This window comes from Plecotus auritus (assembly GCF_963455305.1).
Source record: "Plecotus auritus genome assembly, chromosome: 2".
NCBI lineage: Eukaryota > Metazoa > Chordata > Mammalia > Chiroptera > Vespertilionidae > Plecotus > Plecotus auritus.
The window spans coordinates 24045670-24069020 of record NC_137771.1 but is presented as its reverse complement, the minus strand read 5'-3'; the positions used below and the strand labels follow the sequence as shown (position 1 = coordinate 24069020).

Here is a 23351-nt window from a genome sequence, read left to right as displayed (position 1 = left end):
ATAACTGGTTCTCTCTCTCCACTTTCATCAAGAATTTGTGTTCTAAGCAGTACAATCCAAACAGACCCAAGCCACAGCAGCAGATGGAAAACCTGACATATAATACAAACTGGGTAACACTATAAAATACTGGCAAAAACGAGAAGAGCTAACAATATTTAGTGCACAGTCTTTTCGCAATAAGCAAACAAGCTTTGCCAACTAAGTGAGCTAACCTGAAATGACCTGAGACAGGCTTCCCAGTTCTAACAGAAGAAACCATATACAATGATATCTTGGTTATGGTCTATCTTGGAAATGGTACACATCTGACCATTTCTCTAATCCCCAGATCTTGAAGTCATGAGGCATAGCCTTAATATTTATTTCCAAGGAAAAGGTTTTAAAAGTGCAAGAGTGTTCTCAAATATTTTTATACCACAACATTTATGTACTATATCTTATAAAATACAGGATATTAATCCATAAGCATGGGACTAAAGTCATTTATAAAGTGATGGTCCATTACTTTCTTCTAGTTAGTATTACCTTTCTTTTAGGGTCATTTTCTCCCATAAAACACACACACACACACACCAAAATTGTCTTTTTCCTTTTCTTTCTCCTCTATAGGAATGAATAGAGAACATCAAAGATGCCCTGACTGCTGGGTTTGGTCAGTAAGGTGCACTGTCAAGCTAACTCACTTATTCTCTTTATATCCTACTAGAACTTTGGGCATCTTCCAAGTAGCAAAACACTAAAGTGCTAAAGCATGTGTCTACCAAAGACCAGGAAGAATAAGGGATCTGTCAAAGATCACAAAGCTAGTAAATAGCCAAACCAGGCCAAAACGCCAGGGCTTTTTCCATCACACCTCGCCATCTCACTGCTTAGCAAAAGCTTCTAAGTGATGCTGCTCCCAGCTTGTTAAGGGGAAAATAATAATAAACAAATATTTCGCCCTCCCCTACTCACATATTTTGTTACTCCGATCTCAGCTCAAAAGCTATCTGCACATAGGTTTGCCCTGGCCACCCAATCAAAAGTAGCCACCAGTCATTCTATAGGATCTAATCCCATACACCTTGATTTTTTTTTTTTTTCCTTCTGAGAACTCAATTCAGTACTTGAAAAATATCTTGCTTACTTTTTTGTTTTCTATCTTTACCCAACTAGAAGGTGAGCTTTCCACCAGCAGAAATCTCATCTTTCTTATTTACTTCATGCCCAGAACAGTGTTAAAATAAAAAATAAAAGGGGGGCCAGCTTTGAAATTTCCCTAAGCAGACAAAACCAGTTCCAACAAATAAAGCTTAATTTAGCTTATTTTGCAAGTCTACCTTGACATGTGCATGTCTTGCTTATGCCTCTGGAAATCATAAACAAAACGAAATGTTTCCCAATGTTAATAGGAAGTAATCACTGAAAATTCTATTATTATAATCAATCACTGTGAATCACAGTCACTGCTTTCTCACTATATAATAAGCTGCTTTATAACAACATAGACCTGAGCCTCCTTCCATGTTTTAGTTTGAGTTCTCCCAGTTTATGAACTGTGATTTTGGTGTGTGCACAATAAACTTTTACTAATAACTGCTTCAGTAATTCATTGGTTTTATTTCTGCTATTTATGAACTACTAGAGGCCCGATGAACAAAATTCATGCAAGCGTAGGCCCTCACAGCCCCGGCTTTGTAGGAAAGGTCATCCGGACGGTTGTTCTGCCGTTGGGTCTAATTAGCATATTAGCTCTTTATTATATAGGAGCATTAACAAATGCTCTAAAATGGTTTTTTATGAACTTATTTTATCCTCACTAGAGGATATTTTTCCCATTGATTTTTATTATTTATTTATTTATTTATTTATTTATTATATTGTTATTGATTTCAGAGAGGAAGGGAGAGGGAGAGATAGAAACATCAATGATGAAAGTCATGGATAGGCTGCCTCCTGCACGCCCCCTCCTGGGGATCAAGCCCGCAACCCAGGCATGTGCCCTTCACTGGAATCGAACCCAGTACTCTTCAGTCCACAGGCGCTCTATCCACTAAGCCAAACCAGCTAGGGCCCATTGATTTTTAGAGAGAGTAGAAGGGAGGAGGAGAAGAGAAGGAGGAAGGGAGAGTGAGAGAGAAAAACATCAATGTGAGAGAGATGCATTGACTAGTTGCATCCCTGCAAACCAGGTGCCCTTGACAGGGAATTGAACCTGAGAACACTTTGGTTCATGGGCAAGCACTCTAACCATTGAGCAACACCAGTCAGGGCACAAAGAGGGCATTATGATGTCCCATTTTACAGATTTAAACCAGCCAACCAGGCTTCAAGCTAGTGTTGGTTTTTTGTTTGTTTTAAAGCCAGTGTTCTCAACCACTATTATCCCACCTCTGTAGAGCAATGTCTGGCACACAGAAGTCATTCATAAATCTAAGTCTTTTCTCCGCTCTTACCAAGTTTAGGATCTGGTAAAGGGGCAAGAGTTAAACAAACTGAAAGATCATATTTGTTTCTAATTACTACATTCATAATTTTAATAACTTCTGGAAAGGCAAAAGTCCAGGAAGCTACTATAACTCCAGTTCATAGGAAACAACCATCATCTCACAGACATAATTTAGAGGTCTGAGAAAGTGCCAGGAAGCCAGAGACAAAGGGTGATGAGTAAGAGATTGTGCAATGAGGACACCAAAGACCTACAGTCTAGAATAGATACTGCCAAAGGATCAAACTGTTGTGTGCTCTACCAAGGTCAAAGATACTTCTATTTGGAACTGGCTTTTGGCAACAGTATCGTTATACAAAGCCAGGGTAGAGGAATAAGTTACTCGGGAATAGGAAGTGGAGATGTACATGAACAATTTACAGAAATTGAATATTGAAAATATATTTTGTTTTGCTAGTTGGCCTTCAGCATATTTTGGGATTTTCTCTCTGGGTTCACTCTTACTGAATGGCTTTCTTCTGTTACAAGTTTAGGGATAGTCTTGCCTAGCAACATCTCCGTCCAATCTTCAATTTTAGCTTGGGCCAGAAATAAAAATCCTTTTAGATCATTTACACAACAGGTGGACAATATCAGACTTTAGAAGAAAAAGAACAGGCAACAGTTAGTGAAAAAGGAAATACTCATTACAACCACCAGAAATTGGAAAATTAAGAAGCTCATTTTCATTCAGAGAAAAAGTTGTCAATTAAATACATACAAAGCCAAAGTTAACACGTCTACATATATTAAACTTACTAGAATTGACAAGTATACTGAAGAGTGGCAATACTGTGATACCATCCCCAATCCTACTCCTGCAGAACTTCTTTAATGTGAATTGAAACTAACAGTAAAAACATCACTATACCTTGAGAATTACATAGAATAACTTTGGATGATACAAACCACAGTTGGAAATAAATCAATGAAATACTTAACTCATTCAAGAGGACTCTATCTAGACCAGGCGTCCTCAAACTACAGCCCGCGGGCCACATGTAGCCCGCCAAGGACATTTATCCGGCCCACCGGGTGCCACTGCCTGTCCTGCTTAGCAGCCGACTCGTCCCGGGCCCGCAGTGCGCATAGGAATTTGTTCATAGTTTTCTTTTTAAACTATAGTCCGGCCCTCCAACGGTCTGAGGGACAGTGAACTGGCCCCCTGTTTAAAAAGATTGAGGACCCCTGAATTCTAGACAGTGGGTAAGCTAAAGTAGACTTGGTCCTTGCCTTCATGGAGCTTATAATCTAGACGCACTTAGACTAATAAGCAAGTAAGCAATATCATAGTTATAAATTCTGGTAAGTACTAGGAAGAAGACAAAGAAAATACTATGTTGGCATATACATATGATCTCTGAACGCATAATAATCTGGCCACTCGGTGTACTTATGTATAAAGGAAAGCTTGCAAATCTTGGTATGTGAAGGGACCTGGAGATAGTGGCCCCCAGCCTCTGGCTAGTAAGTCCTCTGCTTCTTTCTAACTACCCACAATGCAGTTCTTATACATGGAAAAACCTTATTTTAAAATCCCAACTCTGTGGTCAGTCTACACTGAGTGGCCAGATTATTATGCATTCAGAGATCATAATAATCTGGCCACTCAGTGTATATGCAGCGTGGAAGTTATTTAGATAGGATGGTCAAGAGATGGTATTTAAGCTGTCACCTGAAGAGCAAGTCACATGAAAAGAGAAGTGTCCAAAAGACATGTAGTTTCTTCTCTCAACAAATATACATATATATATAAAAGTATAATGTAGGGATGATCATAACTAAGGCCAGCTGATCAAATTACCAAAATTCATTCAAAACAACTCTCAATTCTATTTTGAAGACCTACAAACTTCATATATATACAGCTTTTCCTATTTCTAACATTTCTTCATTGTTGGTGCTCTAAAAATATGATGGGAAGTGAGATAAACAAATACTACCTTGGAAATCAATTTAGCGCCTCTTACATGTTACAAGTACATGTTATTTATTTAGTTTCTGTTCTAACTATAATTTCCCTAAAAGTAAGTTTTGCTTCTTCAACAATGCTGTTTGCTTCTTCCTGGCTGACCATGCTGTTTCATTTAGAATATTATGAAAAGGTGCAGTCCCTACAGAACTATGGCATAATATGACAGCTCATGGCTATGATATGTGCCTGGGGTAAAAACATGTCTCCTCAAACACACACTATTTTGGACAAAAAGATTCTCACACTTAAGGTAAGATAGCCATGTTCCTACATCAGCATTATGAAAGAATCCACCTAGTAACCAATACTATCTATTTGATAGGAATGATCAATACTTAATATCTATTGATAGCAATAATCAATACTTACTATTTATTATGTTAGAATGCAGAAATATAGTATTTCTGAACTACTTCCTGAACTCACAATTAAGAGCCTGGTATGATCCAAATATCTTCAACTTTCCAACGTTCTTCAGATATCATGGTTTCATATCTCACATTATTACCCTCTTCACCATGGAATCAATTTGTTTGTTCTCTTTCATTGGGATACACTTAATGTGATTCTCAAAATGTGACCTAATATAGAACTACTACAGGCCTGATGCATGAAAATTCATGTGGGGGGGGGGGGGGTCCTTCAGTCCGACCTGCCCCCTCTCACAGTACGAGAGCCCTCAGGGGTGGGAGGCGACCCGGCGATCAGGGGAAGGCGACACCCCCATCACACCTCTGCTGCTGCCACTGCCAGCAGAGCAAGCCTCAGCTGGCCCTGGTTACCTGCGCCTCAGGCTGGCCCTGGGCAGCTGGGGGGCTGAGGGCGGGTCCGGCTACACCGTGCGCCTGCCGCCGCCCCCCCCCACACACACACATATGCATGCGCGCGCACACACACACACACACCGGCGGGGCTGAAAGGACTGGGGGACTCCGGCAGGGCTGAGGGGACTGGGTACCATCTTGTGACTATGGGTGCCGCCATCTTTGTGACAGTGTGATGGTCAATTTGCATATTCCCTCTTTATTAGATAGGCTTTAGACCAGGGGTGGGCAAACTTTTTGACTCGAGGGCCACAATGGGTTCTTAAACTGGACAGGAGGGCCGGAACAAAAGCATGGATGGAGTGTTTGTGTGAACTAATATAAATTCAAAGTAAAGGAGTGGAGGGGAGAGCAAGAGAACCAGATAGAACAGCCGGATCCGGCCCGCGGGCCGTAGTTTGCTCAAGGCTGCTTTAGACACTATTAGTGTGTTTAAGATTTTTCTTTCTGGCAACCACATTACATGTTGACTCAGAGTAAGCTCTGAGTCACTAAACCCTCAAGTACTTTTTCATAAACCCTTCTTCAGCTGCAAGATGTCCTCCTCCTCCATCTTATATTTATACAACTGTTATTTTATCCATCACCTTTTTTATTTAAAACCCAAGTGTAGCCTTTTGAAATCATTTCAGATACAATTTTGTCACTTGGAGCAAGGGTTCGTTTTTAAACTATTCTGCAGAGCCACCTGAGAGGAGTTTCCCAACCCATCACCCTTTCAAAGACCAGCCCTCTCCACCTAAACCACTTGTCTAATTACCAAGCACATCAACAGTCCTTGAAAGAACATAGCTCTTGGGAGAACAGATGCATTTTACTTACAACAAAACACAACAAAGGTACTAAGATATATAATTACTTGGCTTTAATATCACTAAAAACACAGATCTTATTTTTCAACTCCAAGAAAAAGGAATATTGGCAGAGAAAGCCAAAGAAGTTTCTCTAAATCAAAACCCTCAACGATAGGAAAGAATTAAATTACTCCTCTCCCCTCTCACTCCAGATTAAGTTTCTTCTTAGTGTCCCTAGTGTTATGCCAGCATTGTGCTTGGCACATAGATGTCTGTTGAATTCTCCAGAACAAACGTCTTAGGAGTATTTACTACAGTTTGCCCCATGTTTGGAACCCTGTGGGTTATACTTGGTAGGACATTGGGTTCCTAAAACTAAGTAGTGCCAAATAAAGCCTCTCAATTGACCACCCAGGGCTTCCAACTGTGGCAGCCTAAATGGCCAGGTTATATAGAAACTACACAAGTATCCTTCAATCCCTAAATACTAGGCTCATATTCTAAAAGGTCTTCTCAGAAAATACTTAACTGTATTTTTTTAAAATATGTTTTCATTGACTCTAGAGTGAGGAAGGGAGAACAGAGATAGGAACATCGAGGAGAGAAAAACATTGATTGGCTGCCTCATGCATGCATGCCACAGGGGATTGAGCCCGCACCCAGGCATGTACCCTGACCAGGAATCACACCCGTAACCTCCTGGTTCATGGGTCGATGCTCATTTTTTTTTTAAATATATTTTTATTGATTTCAGAGAGGAAGGGAGAGGGAGAGAGAGAAACATCAATGATGAGAGAGAATCATTGATTGGCTGCCTCCTGCATGCCCCACAAGGGATCGAGCCTGCAACTCGGGCACATGCCCTGACCAGGAATCAAACGGTGACCTCTTGGTTCCTGGGTCGATGCTCAACCACTGAGCCACACCCGGCTGGGCTACCTGTTTATTTTTATAGAAAGACTAGAGGCCCGATGCATGAAATTCATGCAAGATTAGGCCCTTCCTTCTCCCGGCTGCTGGCACTGGCTTCCCTCACAGCCCCGGCTTCATCTGGAAAGTCGTCCAGAAGGATGCCTGGTCTAATTAGCATACTATGCTTTTATTATTATAGATGATTTGGTGGCTCCTCCTCCCAGGAGCACACCCACATTTTCCCCTTCCCCCTCCTTTTCCCTCACAGTCCTGCATCTCCTAAACTCTAAGGGTCCCCTAGTAGACTTGTAACCAGGGAAGCAACCCCCTGACCTTTTCTCCAAGGCCCCCTTTTCTTTAACTGCTCAGTGAGCCAAAGCAGCCCGCCTAGACCTGTGGTCGGCCAACTGCAGCTCGCGAGCCACATGCAGCTCTTTGGCCCCTTGAGTGTGGCTCTTCCACAAAATAGCACAGCCTGGGCGAGTCTATTTTGAAGAAGTGGCGTTAGAAGAAGTTTAAGTTTAAAAAATTTGGTTCTCGGGGACTCTTCCCCCTCCCCACGTGAGAGTCAGTTCAGGGACTCTTTTCCCCCTCCCTACTTGGGAGTCCATTCTGTGGGACTCTTCCCTCTCCCCACGTGGGAGTCTGTACATGTTCTTCAATAAATCTCCACCTTTGCTATACCCCCCCAAAAAATTGGGCTCTCAAAAGAAATTTCAATCGTTGTACTGTTGATATTTGGCTCTGTTTGACTAATGAGTTTGCCGACCACTGGCCTAGACTCATTTATTTCCTGTAACATTTCTAGAGAACCAAAGCAGCCCACCTAATCTCTCTCCTGTTGCTTCTTCTATCCTAAGCCCTTCCTTGTTCACTGTCTCCAGCTTTACTAAACGTGCTCTCAAAAATAAAAATAAAGACAAATAAAAATAAACTGAAAATAAAATAACATAAAACAGACCCACAGCCACCCTAACATGTAAAATAAACTCAAAACCAAGTCTTTTAAAGCTCTCTCAACCCATGAAAGGATATGGAAAATTGAGTTGGGCCAGGGAACTAATGCCTATGGTATAGTTTTGAGATCTTGATAACTCCTAAATGTTTTGTTTTGACTCAATTATTGGGGTGACATTGGTTAATAAAATATTTCAGGTGCACAGTTCTACAATACACCTGTATTGTGTGTTCACCATCCCAAATCTCCTTCACCATTTACCCCTCCTTACTCTCTTCCACCTCCCTACATCTAAATGTTTTGAATAGCTTCACTGCTGTTAATGCCTGTACAGGGCTTTGCTGGGCAAATCCCTCTTTTTATTTCCTTTTCTCATTCCAATTAATATCAAAACGTATTATCTCACAGAATACATTCAATTTCTTTAAGAGATTTCCTGTACCTTAAAGGGCATTTTCAGAGCATTTCTCATCGTGTTAACTCTCTCATTTCAATCTCCACATTACAATCAATTTAAGACCAAACAAAGTTCGAGGTATTCTGATGAACACCAGCCTCTTTTTCTATAGCAACATCTAATTCCCTGTAGCAATGAAGCATAGAAGTTATCTGATTTTCTTAGGTTATTAGACTGCATTAACATCACGAAACTTCCAAGGGATCAAGACAGAAAAGCCAAATGTTAATTCAAAGAAGTGGGAGTGTTACATTTAATGTTTGAGTTACAAGACTCAAATAAGACCTAAGCCTAAAGAATTTCAGGACAGGACAAATAAATATCACCCTTTAAAAGGAAGCTAATGGCCCTGGGCAGTTTGGTTCAGTGGCTAGAGCATCGGCCTGCACACTGAAGGGTCCTGGTTCAATTCCGGTCAAGGGCACATGCCCGGGTTGTGTGCTTGATCCCCAGTGGGAGGCGTGCAGAAGGCAGCCGATGAATGATTCTCTCTTATCACTGATGTTTCTCCCTCTCTCTCTCTCTCTCTCTCTCTCTCTCCTCTCTCTCTCTCTCTCTCTCTCTCTCTCTCCCCCTCTTCCTCTCTGAAATCAATAAAAATATCTTTTAAAATAATAATAATAATAAATAAAATAGAGAGAAACCAAGATGGCGGCATAGGTAAACACCTAAACTGCTGCCTAGCACAACAATTTCAAAACTACAACTAAAAGACAGAACAGACACCATCCAGAACCACAGGAAAGCAGGCTGAGTGAAAATTCTACAACTAGAAGGAAGGAGAAAGGCTCACAGAGAATTGGAGGTACGGCAAAGGGGCTTTGTGCGCGCAGAGAGGAAGGGCGGCTGAGAGCCTGGCTGACTTTCTCTGGCGGAAGGGGGAAGGAAGCCTCCGACCGCACTGAACCCCAGTTCTGACTGCACTGAACCCCAGTTCCGGGCGAACCCCTGGGGACCCACGCTCTTGTGGGGAGAGTCTGGACTCTCGGGCGGAGACTCGGGACCCGGGGAAGGTGGAGGACTGAAAGTGCGCACGCGCGCACGCGCTGGTGCTCACAAAGGCTGCGGGGGTTGCCACAGGCTTTCCCTAGTGGAGGGGAGTCAGAGGATTCTGACTGCACTGAGCCCCAGTTCTGACTGCAGTGAACCCCAGTTCCAGGCGAGCCCCTGGGGACCCACGCTCTTGTGGGGGGAGTCTGGACTCTCGGGCGGAGACTCGTGAGCCGGGGAAGGCGGAGGACTGAAAGCGTGCCCGCGCCGGTGCGCACAAGGGCTGCGGACGTTGCCGCGGGCTTTCCCTGGTGGAGGGGAATCAGAGGCTCCTGACGGCACTGTGCCCCAGTTCTGACTGCAGTGAACCCCGGTTCCAGGCGAGCCCCTGGGGACCCACGCTCTTGTGGGGGGAGTCTGGACTCTCAGGCGGAGACTCGAGCTGGGGAAGGCGGAGGACTGAAAGTGCACGTGCGCTCAGGGGCGGGGCTGACAGGAAGCCAAGACTGAGGCTCCACCCCATCCAAGCTGAACACAGAGGCTACTGCAGTTTGGCAAGTCTAATCCTATAGGGCTGTCTCCAGCACCGGGCTTCTCCCAGCATAGACACAGCTGATCCTTACAGCCAACTGACCCGGAGGTCAATTCTCCCCAGTGATACCAACAACAATAAAGACTTAATTACAACAAGGCTGTACACACAGTCCACAAAGGGGTGCACCAAGAGTGTCCACCTCAGGTTAACTGGGGAAGCAGACCCACTGGGCCATATTGGAAACCTAGCACAAATATCTACCTTACCAACTCAGGGAATCAGTAAAAATGCGGGGTCAAAGAATCAGATCACAAACTAAAGAAATGGAGGAAAACAAACGACTGGATATAGAATTCAAAACCACTGTTATAAGACTTTTTAAGAATATCCTAGAAAAGGCCGATAAATATAACGAGACCCTCGAAGATATGAAAAAGGACCAACTAGAAATTAAACATACACTGACTGAAATAAAAAATGTTATACAGAGACCCAGAAACAGAATAGAGGAACACAAGAATCAAGTCAAAGAAGTGAAATACAAAGAAGCAAAAAACACTCAACCGAAAAAGCAAAAAGCAAAAAAAAAAATCCAAAAAGTTGAAGATAATGTAAGAAGACTCTGGGACAACTTCAAGCGTACCAACATCAGAATTATGGGGGTGCCAGAAGAAGAGAGAGAGCAAGATACTGAAAACCTATTTGAAGAAATAATGACCGAAAACTTCCCCCACCTGGTGAAAGAAATAGACTTACAAGTCCAGGAAGCCCACAGAACCCCAAACAAAAGGAATCCAAAGAGGACCACACCAAGACACATCATAATTAAAATGCCAAGAGCAAAAGACAAAGAGAGAATCTTAAAAGCAGCAAGAGAAAAACAGTTAATTACCTACAAGGGAGCACCCATACGACTGTCAGCTGACTTCTCAACAGAAACTATGCAGGCCAGACGGGAGTGGCAAGAAATTTTCAATGTGATGAATAGCAAGAACCTACAACCAAGATTACTCTACCCAGCAAAGCTATCATTCAGAATTGAAGGGCAGATAAAGAGCTTCACAGATAAGAAAAAGCTAAAGGAGTTCATCACCACCAAACCAGTATTATATGAAATGCTGAAAGGTATTCTTAAAGAAGAGGAAGAAGAAAAAAGTAAAGATAAAAATTATGAACAACAAATACATATCTATCAACAAGCGAACCTAAAAATCAAGTGAATTAAAAACCTGAGGAGCAGAATAATCTGGTGAATATAATAGAATCAGGGGCATAGAAAGGGAGTGGACTGATAATTCTCAGGGGGAAAGGGGTATGGGGAGTTCATGAAGAGAATGGACAAAAATCATACACCTTTGGATGAGGACAGTGAGGGGGAGGTAAGGGCAGAAGGTGGGGTGGGAAAGGGGTGGAGGGGAGCTATGGGGGGAAAAAGGAGAAATAATTGTAATAATCTGAATAAAGATTTATTTAAAAAAAAAAAAAATAAATAAATAAATAAATAAAATAAAAGGGAAGCTAACGGTCAAAACAATGGAAAAGAACAATCACCTATGGAAATCTTCCCAAGAAATAACCCTACAAAAACAAACACAAAAACCTCAACGTAAGACAGAATCCTTTTGGGTCTCTAATTTATGATGTCAATACCATAAGATACACTAACTGTGTATCATCTATGACATGTGTTTATAAATATACAAGTTTTTGTGACAAATACTGAATATTGAAAGTGGGAAATTGCAATTCAGACAAAAAAAAATGCTATGGTTTAATGACCCATAATAATTACCTAAAGAAAAATATCTACCTTCAACCTAAAAGTTAACATAGTCAAGATTTTTTACCTGCTTCTGTTTGAGACAGGCTGGGGGTCTGGGGGTGACATTAATATCTACCAATGTAAAGTTTATAGAACATTTATGCTGACAATGGTGAAAAGGATTTTAAATTAGGACTCTCCTGAAAGGCCAGGATACATCATTTCCTCAAGTAGGATAATTTAGCTACCCTGATTTGATGGACTTACTTATGAACATCTAGCTCCTCTTGCTCTGTATCTTGAATATGTTCAAACACCTTCTTACTTGGAATCTGGACTCTGGATGGACTTGTCTACCAGAAAAGACTACCCTAGGCAAATACTGGCTTTCCTGGTAATCTATATCCATTAGAAATTGATTCCCTGCCACTTTATCAATAACAATTGCTAACACTAAGATGTGACAGACAAGGAGCTACAAACCTTCAGCATTATATCATTTATATACACAAACTTCATTAAGTACTATTTTCTGTACCTGTTCTACAAAAGAGGAAATGAGGACTTAGAGTTGGTAACTTGCCCCAAAGTTCTACAGCTGGTTAAGTTCAGAATTCAAACATAGACATTATGGCAGAGTAGCCATTACCTTATGGGCTACCCCTATGGTATACCCCACCCATCAGTCTCTTGTGAATTTGATCAGTTAAAAATAAAAATCAATCAATCTCAGAAGCATAATTATCTTGAACCAGGAGAGTTCAGATGCTTAACTAAAGCAGCCAACAGCTCTCTTCCCCAACCCTTAACTCTTAACTTATAACATACGCAAAAACTGAAAACAGGCTCTGCCTGAAATGTTTGAGAACTTTAAGTGCAAAACACATCCCTTGCCAAAGACAGCAGGAATGTTTCTGCTATAGATGATTTCAGAGAGCATAAACTAAGAATGCTATAGCCAATTGTAGAGAACAAAGAGCTTTGTGTAACAAGAGACTAGTAACAAGAAACATGAACATAACAACCAAGGGTAATAAAATGGTTCTTGCATGCCTGTGGCACCAGGCTTTTCAGTGCGGCATTGCTCTCAAGATAATTCAGAAAAACCCTAACTGGTTTGGCTCAGTGGATAGAGCGTCCGCCTGCAGACTCAAGGGTCCCAGGTTTGATTCCGGTCAAGGGCATGTACCTTGGTTGCAGGCATATCCCCAGTAGGGGGTGTGCAAGAGGCAGCTGAGTCGATGTTTCTCTCTCATCGATGTTTCTAACTCTCTACTCCTCTCTGTGAAAAATCAATAAAATGTTTTTTAAAAAAAAAGATAAATCAGAAAAGAGCAGAGAAAGTGTGAAAAATTAAAATAGTAAGCCTGGTTTCCATGCACACCCCCTCCCCCCACAGTGCTAGGCAACCACTAATCCATGTTCTGTCTTTACGTATTTGCCTATCCCTGATACTTCAGAGGTTTTGTGACTGGCCTCTTTCACATGGCATGTTCTCAAGATTCATCCATGTTGTAGCATGTTATGAGAACATTCCTTTTTCATACCACAATATAACCCACTTTATTTATTCATTCATCAGCTGATGGGCTATGGGATTGTTGCCACTTTTTTGCTATTATGCATAATGCTGCTATAAACATTCATGTACATGTTTTTGTGCAGAGATGTTTTTCTCTCTTGGGTACATACCTGGGTGTGGTACTGCTCAGTCATATGGTAACTCTATGCCTAACTTTGTGAGGAACTGCCAGACTATTATTCCCAAGCAGCTATACAATTTTACATTTCCACCAGAAGTGTATGAAGGTTCCCAATTCTCTACATCTCCAACACTTGTTATGTCTTTTCATTATAGCCATCTTAGGTGTAAAGTGGTATCTTACTGAGGTTTTGATTTTTATTTCTCTGACTAGGGATTTTGAACATCTTTTCGTGTGTGTGTTGGCTATTTGTGTAACTACTTTTGGATCCTTCATTTTTAAATTGAATTATTGGATTATTTGTCCTTTTATTGAGCTATAAAGTTCTTTATAAATTCTGGACATTAAGTTCCTTATTACATACATGCTTTGCAAAGTCTCTCCCATTCTTGTAGGATATCATTTTCTTTCTTTTTTTATTTTTTATTGATTTTGTAGAGAGGAAGGGAGAGGGAGAAAGTGAAACATCGATGTGAGAGTGAAACATTTGATTGGCTGCCTCCTGCAAGTGTGCCCTAACAGGGAGCTGAACCAGCAACCTTTCAGTGCACAACCAGCCAGGCCTGTCCTTTCATTTTCTTGATGTTGATCTTTGAAACAAAAGGGTTTTTAAATTTTATTTTATGAAGTCCAATTTATCTTATTTTTTCTTGTTTGTATTTGATGTCATGTCTAAGAAGGGTTTACACAAAGTCACAAAGATTTACTCATAAGTTGAAAACTAAGAGCTTTACACTTTTAGCTCTTACATTTAGATCCATGATCCATTTTGACTTAAATTTTGTGTTATAATGATAATGTGAGGTATGGGGTCAACTTCACTGTTTTGGATGTGGATGTGGATATCCACATGTCCCAGAACCATTTGTTGAAAAGACACTTCTTTCCCGACTGAAATGTCTTGACATCTTTGTCAAAAATCAGCTGACTATAAATGTGAGGGTTTATTTCTGCACTCTCACTTTATTCCATTGATCTGTCATGCACAGTCTTGATTACTATAGGTTTATAGTACATTTTGAATCAAAAAGTGTGTGTTCTCCAACTTCCTCCTTTTTCAAGACAGTTTTGGCTATCCTAGTTCCCTTAGAAATCTTGTGGTGAAAAAGACACAAATGACTAAGATAAAGAAAAATTAGGTGCACAAATTAACCAAGAAAGAAATTCACTATTCATAAAGGATTATAGACAAAGCAGTGGGCCCAATTTGTGCTCTGTATGCCTCTGGGTAGTTGGGGGGGCGGGGGGGGCCGGAAGGGGGGAGAGAGCTCAGGTGAAATATTAAACATTTTTATTACTGTTTTATGCTTTTCTCAGATTACCCTCTCCTGTGTAAGAGGAAGAGAAAACAGAATCAACAACAACTGTGCATATCTCTAGCATTAAAAAAAAAAAAAAAAATTATGCGGCTTAGTACTAAAATCCTCAAACTTTAAATACTGAATTAGACCTGGCCAGGTAGTTCAGTTTGTTAGAGTGTCATCCTGATATGCCAAGGTAGCAGGTTCGATCCCTAGTAAGGGCACATACAAAAATCAACAAATGAATGCATAAATAAGTGGAACAACAAATCAATGTTTCTCTCTTCCTCTCTAAAATAAAAAAAAATTTAAATAACAACAAATAATTAAATATTGAATTATATGGAATTTGGTAGAACTTGCTTTAAATATGTAACATGTAGGGATGTATATGAATGATTCAGTTTTGTTCCTTTTAAAAAATATATGCATATAAGTTATCCTAGGAAATAATTAGACCCTCCCCTAGAGATATAGGAGAGAAGCGTCTGGAGTGAACTGAGATTTAAACTGCTGACTATGCTATGCGGTTCATTCTGTTTCTCCAATGATGAATGTTTAATTGCATAGATGATCCTGAGCATAGTAGACGTCCACTGAGCAAATTCTCAGAAGATACAAGTTATCTGCACTGGGGATATTGTGATGAATGACTTCCAAATGAATGGCCCCTCAGGTTGCTGTTGATTTTCCCTGCTAATATCCAGCAGCAAAGGGATTTGTTCTTCAAAGGTCATGACCTCAGAATATGCCCTTCTCTTGCGTCTACACACCTCTTCAGTGTAGCACATGCCAACTTAGCCAGTAAAGGTATAAAACACTTTATTCTGTGTAGGAAGATCTGATTACTTATTACTAATATTAGGAAAACGGAATCAGTGGTAAAATCTGTTTGCTCTCAGAAAAGCTCAATCTCACTGTTGTTATAGCTAACATAGCTTATGGAGCTCACCTGCTGTATGCCAGGCAGTTTACATACACTTACTAATTTAATTCCCATGCTGGTCTTGTGAGGTATAGGTCCCTTTTTTGTAAGATTGGGAGAGTATCTTACTCAGTTAATGAATCGAAGAGCCAAGATTTGAACCCAGTTCTTTTTTGGTGGCAAAGCCACTACTACTTACAGAACCTGGTCCAGTATTATAAAGTGACTCAAATAAGGGTTCTGTATTTTTGGAACAGGGCATTTTAGGTTGAGTATTTGCTTCAGCATATTCCTTCACTTATACCCACTTTTATGCTCACATCTTGAAGTAACATATTATGAAAAACTCTGAATGAAAACTGAATTCTAGTCCGAGCTTTGTTGCTTACTGTGTGTTGGGATTTTGTGTTCCCTTCCAGCAAGCAGGGATTTCCCAGTTATCTGTCTACCTTGGTCTTCAAATCTGTGAGATATGGACACCATTACTCCTTTTTTAAAAATAAACTTTTTGGCCCTGGTGCCGTGGCTCCATGATTAACAAAAAATTCCCAGGATAGTATAAAATTCCTATATTAGTCTGCTAGGACTGCTGTAACAAAGTACCACAAACTAGATGGCTTAGGCAATAGCAATTTATTGATCCACTGATCTGGAGGATAGAAATTTTAAAAAATCAAGGCATTGGCACAATTGGTTCCTTCTGAGACCTGTGAGTTCCAGGCTTCTTTTTTGGCTTACAGTCATCTTTTCCTACGTCTCTTCACATCGTCTTCCCTCCATATACCTCTATGTCTAGATTTCCCCTTTTTATAGGGGCACCAGTCCTATCTGTGAAAAGACCCTATCTCCAAGTGATAGCACACTTTGAGGTACTTGGGGTTAGGACTTCAGCGTATAAATTTTGGGAGTGGGCAACACAGTTTAAAGTCCAGTGGTCGGCAAACATGTGGCTCGCGAGCCGCGGTTTGCCGCTCTGTTGACTAATGAGTTTGCCGACCACTGGTTTAAACCATTAATAGTTCCTATATTCCCTAGCCCGATTTCCCCTATTATTAACATCTTACATTTGTATAGCACACAATGATCCAATATTAATACATCATTAACTAAATTATTACCTTATTTTTAACACATAAGAAAACTTCAGTTCGAAGAGGGGCTGTGACTTAGAAAGTTCTCACTACTTTCTTTTTTATTTATTTATTTTTTTATTTTTAAATTGTTTGAAGTATTACAAATAGTAGTACATGTCTCCTTTTTTTTTTTCCCATTGACCTCCCCCGGGCCTCCCCTTCCCCCCAGTACATGCCTTTACCTGCCCCCCCGCCCAGTGTCTTTTATCCACTGGTTATGCTTATATGCATGCGTACAAGTCCTTCGGTTGATCTCTTACAGCCCCCCCCCAACCTCCTCTTCACTACTTTCTGACTTTACTCTCTGTAAAGCAAAAGAAAACTTCCAAAGTCACATTATGAGCCTGAAGAGATAATAAAAAAGATAATTTTCTACCTATAATTACAACAAGCTAGGCATTTACAGTCTTAGCACCTTTTATACTTACCACTGTCTCCACATAAACATTTTTTTTAAATATACTTTATTGATTTGTTACAGAGAGGAAGGGAGAGGGATAGAGAGCCAGAAACATCGATAAGAGAGAAACATCGATCAGCTGCCTCCTGCACACCCCCCACTGGGGATGTGCCCACAACCAAGGTACATGCCCTTGACCGAAATCGAACCCAGGACCCTTCAGTCCATAGGCCAACGCTCTATCCACTGAGCCAAACCGGCTTCGGCACCACATAAACATTTTCTACAGCCTCTAGCATGAGGCTCCTTTCTCAGCCTTCAGATCTCAGCTCATCACCTACTTGAAAGGTCTTCCTTTAATATATTATCTAGTGAAACCTCACTACTCCCCCACCTCCAAATTATCTTGTGGGCCTATTTCTTTCCTAGCATTTAGGAAAATCTGAAAGAATCTCCCCTGCCTCCCCAAACTAGAAAGCAAGCTCCTAAGAACAGGGGTACTGTCTGTCTTGCTCACTGCTGGTATCCCTAGCAGAGAACAAGCATAGTAACAAGTGCTCAAGTATCTACTGATTGGATCAAAAAACAAAAGCAGCCTTGAAAGACAAAGATAAGAACCTTAAGTGGTTAAAATCCAGTATTATGTTAACTGATTTCCTATGTAATGGTCTTCCTAATCTTTATTTTTAAATTTCCAACACTTAAATTTCTTGAAGAACTGCTGTATTTTTGTATGGATAAAAATGAGTATGAAAATAATAAATTACATTTTGTTTGCTTAGCTGAAGAGGGAAAAAAGGCTTGCAGCACTAATATTTAAAGATGAATAAGTTTACAATAATAAAAACAAATTAGCCGAAACCGGTTTGGCTCAGTGGATAGAGCGTCGGCCTGCGGACTGAAAGGTCCCAGGTTCGATTCCGGTCAAGGGCACGTACCTTGGTTGCGGGCACATCCCCAGTAGGAGGTGTGCAGGAGGCAGCTGATCGATGTTTCTCTCTCATCGATGTTTCTAACTCTCTATCCCTCTCCCTTCCTCTCTGTAAAATATCAATAAAATATATTAAAAAAAAAACAAAAAAACAAATTAGCACAAGATTAGACAAATACGTGAAACAAAATACAAAGTTTAGAAATATACCATATAATATACCCTTACAAAAGTGGTTTTCAAACCACTAGGAAAGAAAATAAATCAATAGTTGGGATAACTAACGACATGATACAAAAAGTTAGATTGCCTTCTTTCCATGAACAAAAATAAAATACCAGTTATAGTAAAGAAATGTAAAAAAAGCAAGCCTTCAAAAAAGAAAAATATCAGTGTCTATTTGTTGAGCCTAAGCCTATTAAAAAGTTTATCATTAATTTCCTGAGCGATAAAAGGTAATTGTATCCACCACACCACAAAAGAACAGGAACACAATATAAACCGCTCAATAGGAAAAATGAACAAATAGGTAATTCCTAGAAAAATAAAACCAAGCGGGTAGGCAAATAAATAAACATGCTCAAATTCATGACAGTCGTGGCAAAAGTGAAAAAGTGATGACATTTGCCCAATAGAACTCCAAAATATTTCATCATTTCAGTAAAGCAATCTGATGCTGTCTATTATATTAAAAACTACATATTAAAATAATAATAGACTAACCAGCCAGGCACCTCTCTAGGTCCTTTTCTTTTTTAAAAAATATTGTATTGATTTTTTACAGAGAGGAAGGGAGAGGGAGAGAGAGTTAGAAACATCGATGACCGAGAAACATCAATCAGCCGCCTCCCGCACACCCCCTACTGGGATGTGCCAGCAACCACGGTACATGCCCTTGACCAGAATCGAACCTGGGATCCTTGAGTCCGCAGGCCAACGCTCCATCCACCGAGCCAAATCGGCCAGGGTTCTAGGTCCTTTCATGTTCACTTAACTTACAACACTGCTATGAGGTAGATACTACTTACTATTACCCCCATTTTACATAAAACTATCCACAGTAATACAGTCTATGCTATTTCACCTCTCTGCTTTGTTCAGATAACAAAAAGGAGCTCTTAAAATTAAAAATATAAGAACAACCCTGGCTGGTTTGGCTCAGTGGATAGAGCATCGGCCTGCAGACTGAAGCGTCTCAAATTTGATTCCAGTCAAGGGCACATATACCTCAGTTGCGGGCACATCCCCAGTGGGGGGTGTGCAGGAGGCAGCTGATCAATGTTTCTCTCTCATCAATGTTTCTAACTCTCTATCCCTCTCCTTTCCTCTCTGTAAAAAAATCAATATATATAAAAGAAAATTGAAGCTTTAAAAAAAATTCCTAACTTAATTTTTACAATATCCTGTTGTACATAATATATATAATCCTATCTAATAAGAGTAATATGCAAATTGACCATCACTCCAACACACAAGATGGCTGCCCCCATGAGGACATAAGATGGCCACCACAAGATGGCCAGCAGAGGAGGGCAGTTGGGAGGGACCAGGCCTGCAAGGGAGGGCAGTTGGAGGCAATCAGGCCTGCAGGGGAGGACAGCTGAGGGTGACCAGGCCTGCAAGGGAAAACAGTTGGGGGCAATCGGGCCAGCAGAGGAGCAGTTAGGTGTCGATCAGGCTGACAGGGGAGTGGACAGGGGGTGATCAGGCCGGCAGGCATAAGTAGTTAGGGGCAATGAGGCAGGCAGGCAGGCGAGGGCTTGGGAGCCAGCAGACCTGGATTGTGAGAGGGATGTCCCAGATTGGAGAGGGAGCAGGCTGGGCTGAGGGACACACACCCTCCCCATGCACGAATTTCATGCACCAGGCCTCTAGTTTATATATATATAAAAAAGCCTCAGCAACCCAATGACCTGTCGCTATGATGAACACTGACCACCAGGGGGCAGACAATGCAGGAGCTGCCCCCTGGTGGTCAGTGTGCTCCCACAATGGGAGTGCCACTCAGCTGAAGGATTCGTCCCGGTAGCCCACCGACCCAGAGGCAGCCAGTCCCTCAGTAGTCCTGCAGGTCCAATCTCTCAAGAACGGGCCAGGCACCAACGGACCAGCGCCACCCCATCTGCACCACCCTGACAGCACTGCTGGCCTCCTGGAAGTTGGCCTCGGGCACCGCGACCGCTTCCCCTCCCTAGACACTCCACAAGGATGAAAGGATATAAAAGTGGCCGCCAGCCCTAGCTGATTTGGCTCAGTGGATAGAATGTCTGACTGTGGACCGAAGGGTCCCAGGTTCAATTCCAGTCAAGGGCACATGCCTGGGTTGCAAGCTCGATCCCCAGTTGGGGGTGTGCAGGAGGCAGCCAATCAATGATTCTTTCTCATCACTGATGTTTCTATCTCTCTCCCTCTCCCTTCCTCTCTGAAATCAGTAAAAATATATTTTAAAAAATAATAATAAAAATAAATTAATAAATAAAAGTGGCCATCATGTGGCTCCTGACAACTGGTGCGAATGTCAGCAGGGTGGATCCAGATCCCGGGCCGGCAAGGGTGCCCCACTGCCTGCCTGGAGGGCCGATTGCATCCCGGCCGCCCTCCACATCCCCTTCAGGACCCCACCCATGCACAAATTCATGCACCAGGCCTCTAGTTATTAATAACGAACTACAACGTTTGCTAATGACTGATTACTATAATCGTGTTGCGTTCATTTCCCTTACATGCAGGCACACCATTTCCCTCCATTAATACTACCAGCGAATATTTTAGCAGCCGATTTCCACATCATTAGTCTTGGACTGACTTGTTTGGTGTGAGCAAGAGGTAATATTTTGCTTTTAGAGAACAAGAAACATAGGTTTATTTGCGTTATGCATATTAATTTGTGTAGTTATTCAGTGTCCGGTAAGTAACTGTTCAAGAAAAAATATTAGCCCTAACTGGTTTGGCTCAGTGGATAGAGCGTCAGCCTGCGGACTCAAGGGTCCCAGGTTCGATTCCGGTCAAGGGCATGTACCTTGGTTGCAGGCACATCCCCAGTAGGGGGCGTGGAGGAGGCAGCTGATCGATGTTTCTCTCTCATTGATGTTTCTAACTCTCTATCCCTCTCCCTTCCTCTCTGTAAAAATATCAAAATATTTTTTAAAAAAGAAACAAATATTAATTTTTATTAAAATGTTCTATTATTTTATGTTAATGATGACTCTTTTATTTCAGCCCTTTGTATTCAGCATGTCTCTATTGAAATAAACCTACGTTTCTATGAAAATTGAAGCTTTTGTTTTTTTTGGAGCCCACATAAACTTAAATCTTATTTATTTGGCCCATGTTCGCCTTTTTGAGTTTGCCTGCTCAAAACTATAAACCTACTTTTGCCTTGCCTGTATACATAAATTTATTTATATCCACCACATAGTTATCTAAGACAGGGAAAAATGAGAGAGAAGCTTAAATGTCTACCAAAAAGAACTAGTTAAAATTATATGGCACATCAATGATGAAATGCCATCAGTCATTTAAACATAAAAACTTGGCCCTGGCCAGGTTGCTTGTGTGGCTGGAGCATCATCCTATACACCAAAAAGGTTGCAGGTTCAATTCCCAGACAGTGCAATCCCAATCTTGATTAAACACACACATATCCAAGTACCATATGCATGAAAAGAGACGATGCACCAAAACATTAACCATAATTACACATGTCAAGTTTATAGATGACCTTTCTTCAATATTTCCAAATGAATAAATGTGTAAAGAACTGAAAAGTTAGTTAAAATTAAAAAGTAACTGCATAGGCTAGGAGAGGTCAATGGGGGGGGGAAAGGAGACATATGTATTACTTTCAACAATAAAGAATTTTTTTTAAAAAAAATAAGTAACTACTGTCCAGTCAGGGCACATACTGGGGTTGCAGGCTAGATCCCCAGTATGGGGCATGTAGGAGGCAGCCAATGGATGATTCTCTCACATCACTGATATTTCTGTCTCTCTCTCCCTCTCCCTTCCTCTCTGAAATCAATATATATGTATATTAAAAAATATATATATATAACTGCTAAGCTGTTGGTTGAGCGCCCTCCCATGCACTGAAAGGTCAAGATTCAATTCCCTTGTCAGGGCACATGCTGATTCTACAACTTAAAAAGGAATCAAAGAGAGCTGGCTACTTTACCATCTTATTTCAGTTGGTTAAACTGACGAACACTGCTTAATAAAGTCCCATTAAGGACTCTTACGAATATACAACTCTTAAATAATATGACTGGCTTTAGAAGTCAGTGAAGTTATTAGTTCCTTTTACCACCATGCATTTACCTTATATGAACAATAATTCGACTTGCAATGGATCCCAAACAGACATTACCTCAAACAAACACGGGCAATGCTGCTGGCTTCTCCAATGTCCAAAGTCAGGATACAATTCTGGAATGAGAGGAAATAAGCAGTGATAAAATAGCTACACAATCCTTACAGATTGCATCTTGAAATTCAAACACTTGAAATCTATAAGCAAAAATTGTACTGTAGCCCTGAATTTCACTCCAAGTGAACACGGGCTTCACTCTAAGTATACTGACTGGCCTGAGAGTCTCTATCTGCCTGTCTCTCATACAGGTTTTAATCCATTCAACATCTTCCACTAAGGATACAGTACAGAAAGCCAAAACCTTCCTTCTATAACTTGATACTTTCATTGGCAACATTTCAGGTGTTACAGTTTGCATTATGCAAAGCTAATTAATTCACACACTCCATAATTCAACCTGGAAAATTACTTCTGAATAATTAGATATTTGAAACAAAAATACTTAACTGAGGTACGCTAAATTTAATAAGTATGTTTCAAATTAAAATAACTCCCTATCCTCATCCCTCAAACACAAAAAAAAGACCCTTCTGATCCAGTTGTTTAAATATTCCCAGACCTAAACATTACAAACATGGACATACATCAAAGCTTTGTAGGGAGTTATCAAACAAAAAATCCAAGATCAACAAGCTCATGTATGTGGTTAATGTCCTCACTCCTAGCTTATTAAAGCTTTATCATTCATTCACGTTACTATAAAGTAGAAAGGCACCGCAATTCCAATTATCTAAAGATGCAGGCTTGACATTAATTTTTTTTTCACTTAGTATTCACTCAAAGATACCCAACTTAGCTTTTTCTGAAACCTGTAGCTTACATACAGCTGAAACCTTGCCTATTTAGCCAGAAGAATGTGATGTATTTTCTTAAAGAAAGCATCTTCCAAACCCATTCCTACGAGGGTCTCCT

The 23351-nt window shown here is 40.8% G+C and overlaps 1 protein-coding gene across 1 annotated transcript in view; it reads right to left on the bottom strand.

The window, feature by feature from the left end:
- The window catches only part of THRAP3 (thyroid hormone receptor associated protein 3), a 62184-nt gene that overhangs the window by 22610 nt on the left and 16223 nt on the right, over positions 1-23351 (bottom strand). Inside the window, exon 2 of the mRNA XM_080658362.1 lies at positions 22437-22495. The gene's annotated coding sequence lies outside the window, so the exon portion shown is untranslated. The remainder of the gene's footprint in view (positions 1-22436; positions 22496-23351) is intronic.